Here is a 16,654-nt window from a genome sequence, read left to right on the forward strand (position 1 = left end):
CAATTCCAGGCTGCAGCAAAGTCAGATTGTGCAGAAGAATCATCTGTTTCCTGTGGTCTTGTCCTGGTGGTCCTCTGAGACAAGGTCTTTACAGGGGATCTGTATCTGGGGCTCTAGTTGTCCTGGTCTCCGCTGTCTTTCAGGGCAGTAGAGGTCCTTTCTAGGTGCTGATCCTCCATCTGATCTGGATACGTACTGGATCCGGGTGACTGCAGTGACCCTCTGATCTGGATACAGACTGGATCTGGTGGCTACGGGGACCTCAGAATAAGAGAGAAACAAACAAATATTAGCGTAGATGCCATTCTTCTAATGATGTAGCAAGTACAGTGGGTGTTATGGCAAGTGTTTCCGGTTCCGGTTTACCTAATTAATGCAGCCTAAAAATCTTTTAACGGATTTGGTTATTAGAATCATATTAGTATGTTATGTGTAAGCCATGTGACTGAATATGAATGAGTGGTGAATTTCTATTCAAAATGTGGCATAATACGGATTTATTATTTTGCACTCCTGACATAAATTACTAAATAACTGTCACTGCAAAAATGTTTTAACAAAACATTGGTCAAATATCCAAGCTAGAGTCTTTAAACTTTCAAATGATGCACAGTTTGTCCAGATCAAGTAAAAGAGTGATGTGTAACGTGCTGTGAAAGTGAAACAATAATAAACTGGGGCTGTCAGCGATGCTTGAAGCAAAGGGGTTAAAGAGATGGGTCTTTCACGAGTTCACGCTTACATATAATTAACTGGTATGGTATGGTATTTGGCGTGCTGTCCGGGGAAGGACTCCCAGCTCGGGAATGGCCCGAACCTATTTTTCAGATGTAAAAAAGCAATTTTAAAAATGCTAGAAACGTGGCTTTCTAAGGAAAGGTTGCTATCAAATAGCACACCTAGGTTCCTAACTGATGGTGAAGAATTGACAGAGCAGCCACAAAGTCTTAGTGTTCTATGTTAATACATGTTAATAATAATGCAGAGTTTTTAGGTTCTATAATTAACACCTCTGTTTTTTTTTCAGAATTTAGCAGTAAGAAATTACTCGTCATCCAGTTTTTTATATAGACTATGCATTCCATTCGTTTTTCAAATTGGTGTGTTTCACCGGGCCGCGAAGAAATATAGAGCTGAGTATCATCAGCATAACAGTGAAAGCTAACACCATGTTTCCTGATGATATCTCCCAAGGGTAACATATAAAGCGTGAAGAGTAGCGGCCCTAGTACTGAGCCTTGAGGTACTCCATACTGCACTTGTGATCGATATGATACCTCTTCATTCACTGCTACGAATTAATGGCGGTCATATAAGTACGATTTAAACCATGCTAATGAACCAACAAAGTGTTCAAGTCTATGCAAAAGAATGTTGTGATCAATAGTGCCAAACACAGCACTAAGATCTAATAGAACTAATAGAGAGATACAACCACGATCAGATGATAAGAGCAGATCATTTGTAACTTTAAGGAGAGCACTCTCAGTACTATGATACGCTCTAAATCCTGACTGGAAATCCTCACAGATACCATTTTTTCTACACTCCTTTGATCATTATGCAAGTCATCTAGAAAAAAAATATATATATATATCGCTAGCACATTCCCCCATCTCTACAAAGGGTACAAGATTGGTTTGTCCTGTTCTCACAGACAGGATATAATACAGTCCTTATCAAGTCTTTAAACAGTTCCCTTCAGCATGACCACATTCACATATGTAAACAAGTTTCATTGCATAGCATAGCAAATTATCATATTAATATGTGGATGTGCCTGTCATCTGCCATCTGAACTACACAATAAATGCAGATTCTGTACAATTAAGCACACTTCTTCTTCAACTGTATGTTGAAATTTCTATATGCTTAAACAAAACAGTACATTTGTTTGAAATTAACAATTGTCTCAAGTCAAGTCAACTTTATTTATACAGTATAGCACTTTAAACAAAATACATTGTGACAAAGCAACTGAACAACATTCATTAGGAAAACAGTGTGTCAATAATGCAAAATGATAGTTAAAGGCAGTTCATCATTGAATTCAGTGATGTCATCTCTGTTCAGTTAAATAGTGTCTGTGCATTTATTTGCAATCAATTTAACAATATCGCTGTAGATGAAGTGACCCCAACTAAGCAAGCCAGAGACAACAGCGACAAGGAACCGAAACTCCATCGGTGACAGAATGGAGAAAAAAACCTTGGGAGAAACCAGGCTCAGTTGGGGGGCCAGTTCTCCTCTGACCAGATGAAACCAGTAGTTCAATTCCAGGCTGCAGCAAAGTCAGATTGTGCAGAAGAATCATCTGTTTCCTGTGGTCTTGTCCTGGTGGTCCTCTGAGACAAGGTCTTTACAGGGGCTCTGTATCTGGGGCTCTAGTTGTCCTGGTCTCCGCTGTCTTTCAAGGCAGTAGAGGTCCTTTCTAGGTGCTGATCCACCATCTGGTCTGGATACGTACTGGATCCGGGTGACTGCAGTGACCCTCTGATCTGGATACAGACTGGATCTGGTGGCTACGGGGACCTCAGAATAAGAGAGAAACAAACAAATATTAGCGTAGATGCCATTCTTCTAATGATGTAGCAAGTACAGTGGGTGTTATGGCAAGTGTTTCCGGTTCCGGTTTACCTAATTAATGCAGCCTAAAAATCTTTTAACGGATTTGGTTATTAGAATCATATTAGTATGTTATGTGTAAGCCATGTGACTGAATATGAATGAGTGGTGAATTTCTATTCAAAATGTGGCATAATACGGATTTATTATTTTGCACTCCTGACATAAATTACTAAATAACGGTCACTGCAAAAATGTTTTAACAAAACATTGGTCAAATATCCAAGCTAGAGTCTTTAAACTTTCAAATGATGCACAGTTTGTCCAGATCAAGTAAAAGAGTGATGTGTAACGTGCTGTGAAAGTGAAACAATAATAAACTGGGGCTGTCAGCGATGCTTGAAGCAAAGGGGTTAAAGAGATGGGTCTTTCACGAGTTCACGCTTACATATAATTAACTGGTATGGTATGGTATTTGGCGTGCTGTCCGGGGAAGGACTCCCAGCTCGGGAATGGCCTGAACCTATTTTTCAGATGTAAAAAAGCAATTTTAAAAATGCTAGAAACGTGGCTTTCTAAGGAAAGATTGCGATCAAATAGCACACCTAGGTTCCTAACTGATGATGAAGAATTGACAGAGCAGCCACAAAGTCTTAGTGTTCTATGTTAATACATGTTAATAATAATGCAGAGTTTTTAGGTTCTATAATTAACACCTCTGTTTTTTTCAGAATTTAGCAGTAAGAAATTACTCGTCATCCAGTTTTTTATATAGACTATGCATTCCATTAGTTTTTCAAATTGGTGTGTTTCACCGGGCCGCGAAGAAATATAGAGCTGAGTATCATCAGCATAACAGTGAAAGCTAACACCATGTTTCCTGATGATATCTCCCAAGGGTAACATATAAAGCGTGAAGAGTAGCGGCCCTAGTACTGAGCCTTGAGGTACTCCATACTGCACTAGTGATCGATATGATACCTCTTCATTCACTGCTACGAATTGATGGCGGTCATATAAGTAAGATTTAAACAATGCTAATGAACCAACAAAGTGTTCAAGTCTATGCAAAAGAATGTTGTGATCAATAGTGTCAAACACAGCACTAAGATCTAATAGAACTAATAGAGAGATACAACCACGATCAGATGATAAGAGCAGATCATTTGTAACTTTAAGGAGAGCAGTCTCAGTACTATGATACGGTCTAAATCCTGACTGGAAATCCTCACAGATACCATTTTTTCTAAGAAGGAATATAATTGTGAGGATACCACCGTTTCTAGTATCTTGGACATAAAAGGGAGATTCGAGATTGGTCTATTATTAACTAGCTCTTTGGGGTCAAGTTGTGGTTTTTTGATGAGAGGCTTAATAACAGCCAGTTTGAAGGTTTTGGGGACATATCCTAATGACAATGAGGAGTTAATAATATCCAGAAGAGGATCTACTGTATGACTTCTGGAAGCACCTCTTTTAGGAGCTTAGATGGTATAGGGTCTAACATACATGTTGTTGGTTTAGATGATTTAACAAGTTTATACAATTCTTCCTCTCCTATAGTAGAGAATGAGTGGAACTGTTCCTCAGGGGGTCTATAGTGCACTGTCTGATGTGATACTGTAGCTGACGGCTGAATGGTTACAATTTTATCTCTAATAGTATCGATTTCAAAAGTAAAGTAGTTCATAAAGTCATTACTGCTGTGATGTTGGGAAATGTCAACTTTGTCAAATGTCAAATGTCCAAAACATAATAAAGCTAAATTTATGTCATTAAAAAATTTAGACAAATTGTACATTTAAATTTGTAAATGCATGAACAAAACAATGAACATATAACAAAAGCAGTTAAATAACACTCAGGCCTTGCATAGTGTGCACATTAATTTGCTAGTTCTTATGACTTATTCAAGCATGAAGACTGCAACACTAAAAGAATCTAATTAGATGTGAGGACAGATGGGAGAAGTACGATCACACCAAAGGAAACCTGAAGTCATGGAAGGAAGGAGAAACCATAGAAGTGTTGCATTATTGAAGAACAATGCTGAAGATAAAGGTGCAGAGCGAGTGAGAAGACAAAGCAGGTCACAGAGGAGCAGAATGGACACTCAAAATCAGGTGAGATGCTTTCACAGATACTCCTGGTCAGATAATTGTCACTGTTTTAGAAATCCATTTGTGTACATTTCATTCAACTGAGTGCTTTATAACTGATTATGTATGTATTCTACACAAGAATAAATAGTAATGTTCAGGTCTCTAGTAAAATCACTGTGGAATTATTTGATATTTTTAATGTTATTTCATGAAGCAAACACTGACGTCATACCTGTCAATCAGAGATGATCAAACGCTACAATCCTCCATATCCCACAGGTAGTGTTTTGTGAATGAGCACATGAGAGGAGAGCGTGGTAAATAAGCTGCAGTCAGGTGGAGTTACACTGGTGTCAGTTTCCCTCATGACAGGCTTCAGTACATTTGACATTGTTTAAAGACTATATCCTCTCGTGCTTTCCTTTTTCCTTTTTATAATTGCAGCAATAATACTCATACTTCAGGCAATGTGCATTGAAATCAATGCCATAACTTATTTCATATTGTTTGTTAGAGCATTTTAGACAAGAACATGGAAACAGATTTCGTGACAGAGGAGCAGACGAAACAAACAGAACAGAGGTATGTAAAGCAATGAGCATTTCTTTGAACTGGAATCAATTGTTCTTTGGTCATGTTTTTCAGGACTGTTTGGGCTTTAATGTTGCTAGTTGTTACATTGAAAGTTTTACACTGAATATGAATGGGACCATTTTTGGAGGATTTTAAAGTAGAAATGTTAAGCTAAGTATTTTATAAAAAGCATTTATGTTCATTTTTCAGTTAAAAGTTAAAATTCAACCCTTTGGTCAAATGTGGACTAGCCAAACTCTTGGGTTAAAACTGTAAATATTTAAACCAACAGCTGCGCTAATCCATATTTGACCCAAAGTTAGGCTGAAACAACCAAGCAATTTTTAGAGTGCAGCTGTTATGTTGTCATAGGTCAGTAAAAAAAAAAAAAAAAGTACACTAAACTCATGTTACCATGACTATTGTTTGTCTCACGTATTGTACAATATTTCAAGTATTACTGCTTAATCCCAAATATTTATTAATGTTTATACCCCCCCCCCCCCCCCATATTTTAACTTGAGTTTGCCATGACATTATAATAATAATTATAATAATTATAATACATTTTATTTATAAAGAACATTCCATTTTAAAGAAAACATTAGTTTGAATGATTTCTGGATTTGTGTTATACAGATACTGTAGATCTTTGTTTTCTAACAGGTCATGTTTATTTCCACCGCTGAGCTCTCATTTAACTCAGAAAAGAGAAGAACCAGCCTCAGTTGTACTGAATGATCAGCAAAGAAAAATAGACCAAAGATGCTTGTTAGAAGAGGTAAGAGGTTTTGTAAAACATTAAATGTTGGTTTAATAAAGAAAAGAAAATATAATTTTACTAAAAATTCAAATGACAGATGGGCAATGTTTATTTATGTTGCACTAGCTGAGAATTTTTCATGTCATTAAGAGACGTTTAGACAATGTTAAAAAGTCTCTGTTGTACAGCTGGCCCGTATAGAACAAGACCTGAAGGAAACCATTCAAAAAGAGGAGAAGAAACAACAGGAACTTGACCAAGTAAGACGAGAAGAGAATCGGATCCACTGGAGAAGTCTGTTGTTTCTCAGCCTTAACCAGCGTACAGCCAAGTATGAACCTGTGCCTGAACTATTCTCTCAAAAAACATATACAAGCATATAAAGATGTTTTATGTCAAATATAAACTATAATCCCTCTAATGAGCTAATGAATAGTCTGCTGCTCAAAAGATTTTTGATGATTTCTTCCGTTTCTTGCTCCAGGCCCTGGGTGACAAGCTACTATAAGAACATACCTATGCACATCTATTGCCTTCCAATAGAGACTGTTGTCCGAAATCAAAATAAGAAGAAGACAAGAAGATGAGAAAATTGTGCTGTTACAGCAAACAGTTATAATCTGAAAATCAGAGCACAAGAGGAAAGAAATAAATACTGATCTTCAATTCAAGTTCGTATAGTGCTTTTCACGATACAAATCCTTGCAAAGCAGATTTACAGAAAATGTACGTTTCTACTTTAATGTTTCTACATTATATTTAGTAGTTACTTATAAATGGGGTCCAGCGGATCTCCACATGGCAGAAATGTACGGGAAAATTCATGCATTTAGCTAATGACATCAAACAGATAGTGAACACTTTTAACAATGATTGTATTCGTCATTAAACATTCTATTTTCGGCTTGCTTTAAACACATCCTGTATTTTTGTGTTCTAATTTGGACTGTTGTGTTTTTAAAGTGTTTTGAAAAAGGACACTTTTTAAAAGGCACTATACAAAATAAAATTAAGAAATATTATTATTATAAACTTATAGCAAAATTTGGTAGTTTTGTATGTTGTCTAAGGGTTGGTATTTTCTGAGGTCCTGTGAGGGGTTGGCATCATCTCTTCTCAGGTGTTCTGGATCCAGACTGAAGCTTGTGTAAATCCTATTTACCACAGGATGTCAGGTACAAAGTATGCATTATGTGAATGCTTGGCTAAATGTGTGTTTAATCTAGATTTGAACAGAGAGAGTGTGTCTGAATCCGAAAATTATCAGGAAGGCTACTCCAGAGTTTGGGAGCCAAATGTCAAAAAGCTCTACCTCCTTTAGTGTACTTTGCTATCCTAGGTACTATACAGTGTTTTGCAACCTTTTGGAGCGTGATGGATTGTAGCGTGGTAGAAGACTAGTTAGGTACTGTATACAGGAGCTAAACCATTTAAAGCCTTAAAGGTCCCATTTTTCGCACTTTTTTGAAGCTTTGATTGTGTGTTTACAGTTTGCAATATAACATGTGTTCATGTTTCACGTGTAAAAAAAAACACAGTATTTTTCACACAATTCACCTCTCTGTATACCGCTGTTTTCACTGTAATAAAAACGGCTGATGACTTCTTTGTTCTATGAAGTCCCTCCTTCAGAAATACGTAACGAGTTCTGATTGGGCCAGCGGTTCCTGTGTTGTGATTCGACAACAGCTGAGCACGCACTGCCCTCCTGCAAACGCGATTGGACTAGTTTTGAAAAGCAAGTGTGCAGGAGCATGTGCTGGAGATGTACTTATAATCACAGGAGCGTTTTTACTGACAAGATGCGCATGAAAATTGCATTAAATTTTTTTGCACAGCCCTAAAATCTAGTTAACAAAGCTAAACAGCGTTGCCCTTTGTGTAATCCGTTACAGAAACTGTTAAACGCACCAACTTAAATAATAAAATACATTTACCAGCTGTGGTCCATAAACAACGCCTTCTTCAGACAAAGAGGGAACTGCTCCATCTTTTAAGAATAATCTTTGTGCGAATCTGGCATTAATGTGATTGAGATCGAGGAAGATCGCTGTCCTCAGCAAAATGTGCTGCACATAATTTTACATGTGGATTATAATTTTCGGGAACATAGTTAAACATAAATTGTAACCATTAATCTCCAAGTACAGCGTCCCTGGGAGGCCAAACAAAGATGATTGGACGTTTCGACGACATGGCGACAAACACAAACACAGCTCTTCCTCTTCTCCGTCGGAGCGTAACAAGACCATGCACCCCTTTTTGTGTGTTCATGTGGGCTGAGGTTAGTCAAAATACTGTTTTAGTGACGTCATTACTGCAGGAACTAGAGGGATGTAGTCCAAACGTGGCATTTTTTGTAGGCGAATTCTGTTAAATAAAATATCTCGCTTGGCATTGAACTTCGAGCTTTAGAATTTTACAGATATTATTTATACTCTAACAACAACATTACACTCTAACTAAAGTTTAAAACATGGGATCATGAAGAACGGGACCTTTAAATGTAAGTGGCTATCTATTAAATCCTGCATTGTTTGCAAAATATTACTAGTGCAGGGACTGTAGAATTGGGGTAATATGATCATATTTTCTTGTAAGGACTCTAGCCGCTGTATTTTGGACTACCTGTAGCTTGTTTATTGAAGATGCAGGGAAACTACCTAGAAGTGCATTAGAATAGTACAGTCTAGAGATCATGAATGCATGAACTAGCTTTTCTGCATCAGAAACAGGTAACATATCTTGGCAATGTTTCTAAGTTGGAAGAATGCTGTTTTTGTAACTTGGGAAATATGGTTTTCAAAATACAAGTTGCTACCCAATATAACACCCAGATTTTTGACTGTAGAGGAAGTAACAGTACATCAATCTAGATGCAAACTGTAATCGGTGTAATTAATTTTTTTTGGTCCAAATCTCTGCCTCATCTGAATTTAGTAAGAGAACATTATTGGTCATCCAACCCTTCACATTTGTAAGCTTAGATCATGTAGAAATTTCATATGTTCTTGTAGAAAGATATAGTTGATTATCATCAGCATAACAATGGAAACTAATCCCGTATTTTCTAATAACATTTCCAAGGAGCAACATGTATATTGAAAATATCAGAGGGCCTAGGACAGATCCTTGTGGCACTCCATACTTTACGGGCGATAACTGACCTATCTGTAAGCCCCACCCTGCTTAGTTACGGTTGCTCACTCAGACAAACAAACAGAGTAGCTACTGTTGCTAAGAAATGGCTGTTAGACAAACTGAGAAATGCGAGCAGCCATCGTCGGATCCTCAGAATGGAATGAGAGAAAGAGTTGAGTGTCGTGAGTAGTGATATGAAAAGCCATGTTTCTGAATAACAGAACCTATAGTGATGCCATGTATGTAGACAGAAGTGGTACAAGAACTGAGCCCTGAAAGAACAGCACATCTAATTCATCCAGAAAGTTACCTTGTGATCATGGGAGTTGATAAACAACTACAAAATAGATTTTAAAAGGGTGGGTAATAGTGACTTAATGTGATCCAAAGGAGCTGCTAATACCCAGAGAAGGTAAAGGAAAACATTTCCAATCATTAGAAATAAGCAGACCAGTACTTACACCTCATCCAGTTAGACAGGGTGTGTGGGAAAATGAGAAATTATTGGAGAGTGCTGCAGGTGTAGTGGTGTCCTCTGGTTTGATCAATGTTTCTCTAAGGGACATGAGGTTGAGTCTTGAATTACTAGTATAAATGTTATGAAATCTGCTTTGTTTACTCCAGACTGACAATTCCAGACCTGTAGAAAAATAGTGTATTAGCAGACATAGACAGTGCAGTTTGTTAGGATTGCACTGCCTATAGTATGTGATGCGTGGTTTGCGAGTGGTAGTAATAGTAGTGATATGGAAACCGAATTGGTCATAAAAACTGAAACAAAAGTGAAGAAAGGTGAATATAGAGGTTGAGTCAAAAGCGATACTTATGTTCCTTGTCTATGTCCCTGCATTGTGGAGTCACTTGGTAGATTTGATGGTCTTTACACTCTTTGGTCTTTTATACTCGTCTGACAAAACAAATATTGAATTCATCAGAACACACTTTACTGTTTATCACAACGAAGGGCTAAGCAAGCGCACAACACTGACAAGGTACACGATACAGTATGAGATCGAATTAAACAACACTTCTCAACACAGTACACACACACAAAAATGTAAGTGTGGAAACGCAAGTTCTAATGCATCATTTGTATTATCAGTGTGGAAACGCAAGTTTTAATGCAGTATCAGTGTGAATGTTAACATATCCGACAGTTAGAGGTTTATTAACATTAACAACAGTTCTGAAAGGAAATCTGCAAATTCTTTTAGGAAAGGCATTTATATAGCATGTTATTGTGTATTGATGTACACCCAAAGTGTTTTAAAACCTCAATTGCCACCAGTGTGCAGCATCCACCTGAATGATGCGACGAAAGCCACATGACAACGGTGCCAGTGCGCTCACCACACACCAGCTACAAGTGGAGAGGAGAAAGAAATATTCAATGGATAGAGATTATTAGGAGGCCATGATTGACAAGGGCCAGTGGAGGGAATTTGGGGTTACACCACTACTCCTTTAAAAGAAGTGGCATGGGATTTTTAATGACCACAGAAACAACAGAGGAATATTCCATGAATTCTGCAGCTTGGGGCTTATCCAGGAAGAAAGGGCCACAACAGACTTGCATCCTCAGGAATATTCAGCTTCTCGAAAAAGTTGGCATTGTATGTTGGACATCTGCCATTGTAGCAAGATCAGCCTTCAGTGACTCCGAATTGTGATTGTAAACATAAAGGGATCTAATAAATGAAACTAACACAACCAAACTAAGCAAAAAGCATACATGCAGAGGAAAGTAGGGAGAGGGGTGGGGGGGGGTTGGGGACAAAAGAATGGCAATATTTAATATCAATTAACCATAACCTAATGGGAATCATCTGAAAATCCAAAAATCACCTTGATAAAGGGGCCAAAACTTAGACACGCATATTAAATTGCTGGAAACGGTTACTTGCATTGAGAAAAAGTGGCCAGATGTGGTAGATAAATGTAGGTTCTTGAGTTCTCTAAGAGTTAGCTAGATGCTTTTGTGGTTTTTTTTTCTGAAGATCGGAGAGTACAGGTTGTCCAGAAGATAATAACTGACACCCTTCACAAGGAGGGTAAGCCATAAACATTCATTGCCAAAGAAGCTGGCTGTTCACAGAGTGCTGTATCCAAGCATGTTAACAGAAAGTTGACTGGACGGGAAAAGTGTAGAAGAAAAAGATGCACAACCAACCAAGAGAACCGCAGCCTTATGAGTATTGTCAAGAAAATCAGGAATTTGAGTGAACTTCACAAGGAATGGACTGAGGCTGGGTCAAGGCATCAAGAATCACCACAAACAGATGTGTCAAGGAATTTGGTTAAAGTTGTCGTATTCCTCTTGTTAAGCCACTCCTGAAGCACATACAACGACAGAGGCGTCTCACCTGGGCTAAGGAGAAGAAGAACTGGACTGTTGCCCAGTGATCCAAAGACCTCTTTTCAGATGATACCAATTTTTGTATTTCATTTGGAAATCAAGGTCCTAGAGTCTGGAGGAAGGGTGGAGAAGCTCATAGCCCAAGTTGCTTGAAGTCCAGTGTTAAGTTTCCACAGTCTGTGATTATTTGGGGTGCAATGTCATTTGCTGGTGTTGGTCCATTGTGTTTTTTAAAAACCAAAGTCACTGTACCCAATTACCAAGAAATTGTGGAGCACTTCATGCTTCCTTCTGCTGAACAGCTTTTTGAAAATACTGATTTCATTTTCCAGCAGGATTTGGCATCTGCCCACACTGCCAAAATTGGTTAGATGACCATGGTACTGGTGTGCTTGACTGGCCATCAAACACACCAGACCGTAACCCCATAGAGAATCTATGGGATATTGTCAAGAGGAAAATGAGATACAAGAGACCAAAAAAATGCAGATGAGCTGAAAGCCATTGCCAAAGAAACCTGGGATTCCATACCACCTCAGCAGTGCCACAAACTGATCACCTCAATGCCACGCCAAATTGAGGAAGTAATTAAAGCAAAAGGAGCCCCTACCAAGTATTGATAACATGTACAGTAAATGAACATACTTTCCAGAAGGCCAACAATTCACCGAACATATACATATATATATATACACACACATATGTATATGTATATATATATGTATATATATATATATATATATATATATATATATATATATATATATATATATATATATATACACACACACACACACACACACACACACACATATATATATATATATATATATATATATATATATATATTAGAAGTATTCTAATTTGAGATAGGTTTTGTCAAAATCATCCCAAATAAAAGAACCAAAGGCTTAAACTACTTCAGCCTGTGTGCATTTAATTTATTACATATAATAATGTGTTACATATAATAATGTATTTTAATACACAAGTTTCACAATTTGAGTTGAATTAGTAAAATAAATTAAATTTTCCACGAGATTCTAATTTATTTAGTCTTTGGAGTCTGTTTGTCTCAAAGGGTCTGAGCAATGATTGGATTGGGTAAACTAAGCTAATGTAATAGGGGAACATACAACATGCATATACCATATACATTTTGTAACAGCTCAATTATAGACTATATAAAAAAAAAGTCTTTGTGTGTATTCAATATCTGTATTGTAAGTGTGTTGACTGGTCACCCAGGCATTTGGAGCCTGGTGCAAAGTGTGATCATCATCTCGTTAAAATGTGTTTGAAGTCAGATGGGGAGAACAGAGTGTTGCTCGGTTTAGCATCTTCTGGATGGGGGAAGACCCTTGGAAATGTAGCACCCATACAAATGTGGACTGTGGGGCTAGGACTTTAATTTATATACGAATGTCTAAAGGCTAAAAGGGTCTCAAGACATTAACCCCAAACGTTCATCAAGGATCCTAAGCAGATGCTACTGTACATCCCTGACCGATAGCTTACCACCTCTGTATGTACCTGAATTTTCCTTCTGCCCTCTCTCGCCCGTGTTCCCACAAACATCCCAGCATGTCTCAGACATCCAACTCTGCCACCCATCAACTTGAGACCATATAGAGCAGTGTGATAAACATACTTCAACCTAAAGAATAAAACAATGACCTGCAATGGCAGAGAATGGAACAGCGAGACTAAAACACAAGTGGACATCTGACAACCAGCCTGAACCACCAGGAGCTGACCAGCATCATACTCTCCTTGGCCCACACTCTCGAGGGCCTCTGACAGGGCATAAATTAACTCAAGCTTCAAGTCACCGAGTTTCAAAGAGAACTGACCTCTGCTCAGTGAGAGAAGGCACAGTAGAGATACAATCACCCTGATGGAATGGTACAACAGATGGAAATCCGCAGTCTTCAGGAGCCTCTGACAACTACTGGGTGCAGAGAACCACCAGACAGAACTTGGAAAGAGAACTGGTTCAGTCCTACAGACTGAAAATAGACTACAAGAAACTGCAAGTAAAATAAACCCTGCTGCACATCACACAGTCAACAGTACAAACCCCCTCAACCCCTGTAACATGGATACAAAAGGGGCCCTCTGCTTGATACTTCATCCAGTTTCCTGAAAGTCTCTCTGGCCACAGAAAGAAAAAGACTAATTCAGGTAAACACGGAAAAGGCACTTGGAGTGATACTCGGTGACCTCAACCGAATGGCCAGAAACATCCCTGAATTCACACTTGCAAGAGACCATGACACCCACACTCACCTGTTTTTTTCACCTACAGTCTTGGACCAGTGTGAACCACCAAGATAGACCATCTGCTCTGGATCACTTCCAGCCCAGAGGTGTGACACTTCTTGGCACGACAGCCAGGACACATCCAATTTGACTACCAGCAGCTAAAATAAGCCACTCCAAACAGGGACGACATGAAACTCCATGCTCTAATTTACATTTTATTTTGGAACCACTTGCACTCTAATAAGTGAGACTCCAACCCAACTGTTTCAAATTGAGTGTACCACAGATAGTCTACTGGCAAACTGACTTCTGGATGACAGGTAAAACTGCCTTGACACCTGCTACACAAGAACTGTACCTTGCCACAATCTACATCACCATGGCACACCAAGATGAATTATAGCACAACTCCCACTTCTGGAGGCACCAACAGCCAGGGAGTCAACAAGACCTTTTCATTTTCTGTTGTCTTTAGGTACCATGTTTGGCATCAACCTTTGTTCGGTCCACTATACATTAGCTACTTTACCACTGTCAGGTCAGTGCTTACCAGGGCTAACGACAAGCTGTTCTGGGCCCATGGTCTTGCACCTAAAGCCCAAAATTAAGCAAGCAAGCAACTTTATTTATATAGCACATTTTTTAAACAGACGCTGCCCCAAAGTGCTTTACGAAACTAATAACATTAAAATCATACAATAAAATAAACATCTTATTAAAAGCTAAAGAAAACAAATATTTTTTTAAATAAGACTTAAAAGTTGTAATCGATGGAGCTGACCTCACATGGAATGGGAGACTATTCCAGAGTTTGGGACCTACTACAGAAAAAGCACAATCTCCTTTTGATTTTAGATTACAACGAGGGACCAATCCTGAATTTGACTGGAATCCAATGTAAGGATTGCAGTACAGGAGTAATATGGTGTCTCTTTCTCAGCCCCGTTAACAGCCTTGCCGCTGCATTCTGCACTAACTGTAACCAGACAAGCAAATTTTGGGGAAGACCAATATATAGAGAATTACAATAGTCAAGCTTAGATGTGATAAAGGAGTGAACCACAATTTCCAAATCTTTACTGGATATAAAATGCTTTACTTTAGCAATTGATCTCAGGTTAAAAAAGCTACCTTTAACGACAGCACCAATCTGTTTCTTAAAGTTGAGTGATGAGTCCATAATAACCCCTAAACTCTTTACATGGTTCTCAGTCTTTAGGGATAAAGATCCTAAATGAACAGGAAAGGTAGGTGAGATGGGAGAGCCTACGATCAAAACCTCAGTTTTACTCTCATTTAATTGGAGAAAGTTGCTAGATAGCCAGAGTTTAATGTCACTGTAACATTCCTGTGCTTTGTCCAGTGAACAGGATTTATCTAAGTTCACAGGAAGGTAAAACTGAAGATTGTCTGCATAACAGTGATCTGAAATACTATACTTCTGAAAAATAGCGCTTAGAGGAAGCATGTAAAGAGAAAATGGCAACAGTCCCAAAATCGACCCCTGAGGGACACCACAAATCAAAAGGGGCAATGTGGAAGAGAAGCCTCCCAGATTCACACCAACTGTCCTGTCTGTTAAATATGATGCAAACCACTCTAGAGCTATACCCTGGACACCAACCCAACACTCCAGACGATTGAGAAGAATTTCATATCATATCGAAGGCAGCACTCTGGATCACATGTTGTTCTGGTTTTATTGGATCTGAGTCCAACAATAATAATATATCATTAGTGACCTTGAGCAGTGCATATTCTGTGCTATGACAGGTCCTAAAGCCCGACTGGAATGGGTTTAAAATATCATAGGTATTCAGATATGAATATAGCGGTGAATAGACCACTTTCTTTAAAATCTTGGAAATAAAAGGAATTTAGAAATTGGCCTATAGTTGTTATAGACTAAATGATCCAAATTAGGTTTTTTTTTAACAAGGGATGAAGAATTGCATGTTTGAAACTGTTAGGTACTACTCCACTCATCAAAGAGCTGTTTGATGAAACTCACAGTAGAGAAAACATCTTTAAAAAGAGGAGTAGGTAGAACAACCAATCTGCAACTACCTCCGTTCATTTTACAGACAACATCAGCCAGCTGCGCTGATGAAACTGGTTCAAAGTCCAAATGTTGGACAGCGCAGGATTAATTGATGAACAGGATTGTAAAAGGTACAACAAAGTTTTCACTGTCATACCAGCACCTCTGTAAAACCCGCCCTTAACACATCTCTGAAGCAAACATCACACAACCCAATCATTTTATCAGTGAGGGGGATAATTAATGAAAACTAGGCTATATCTAAAATGGAACTTTACAGAAACTAATGTTTGGTCCTTAAGACTTCAGAATTGAGCATTTATTTACCAATGATTTATACAATAAACGTAGTAGTTTAATCATTTGTATCAGCATGCTTAAGTCAAAATGTGACGGTAATTATTTTGCATAAAAAGAGAATACATATACTTGTTCAGTCGCAACTTCTTTGTTTGTGAAGACAGGAATGCTCAAAAAACAACTCCATTAGGGCTTAAGTCCAAATACCTACACCCATAACACAACAGAAAAATACAGATGAAACCTTGTGCTTCCATTAAATTTCTTTATAAAGAATTTCACAATGCATGTAATCTGAGGTTTGAGCACAGTCTCCCATTTCACTGCACTGTTATTCCCTCAGCCAAAGCAACAGTGTAAATCCTAAAACTCCCGATTCTGCCTATGTGTATTTGAAATTTTATGACATGCGGATACAGAAATCCAGCATTAAAAGACACATGGAGACCGATACAGTTTGAAACAAAAATACATGATTATAACTGAATAGGATTTATCAAAGTTCTTCAAGTGATCTTCATTTTCATTAGCATACTGGGTTTTTAATC

This window comes from Carassius auratus, chromosome 22 (assembly GCF_003368295.1).
Source record: "Carassius auratus strain Wakin chromosome 22, ASM336829v1, whole genome shotgun sequence".
Classification (NCBI taxonomy): Eukaryota; Metazoa; Chordata; class Actinopteri; order Cypriniformes; family Cyprinidae; genus Carassius; species Carassius auratus.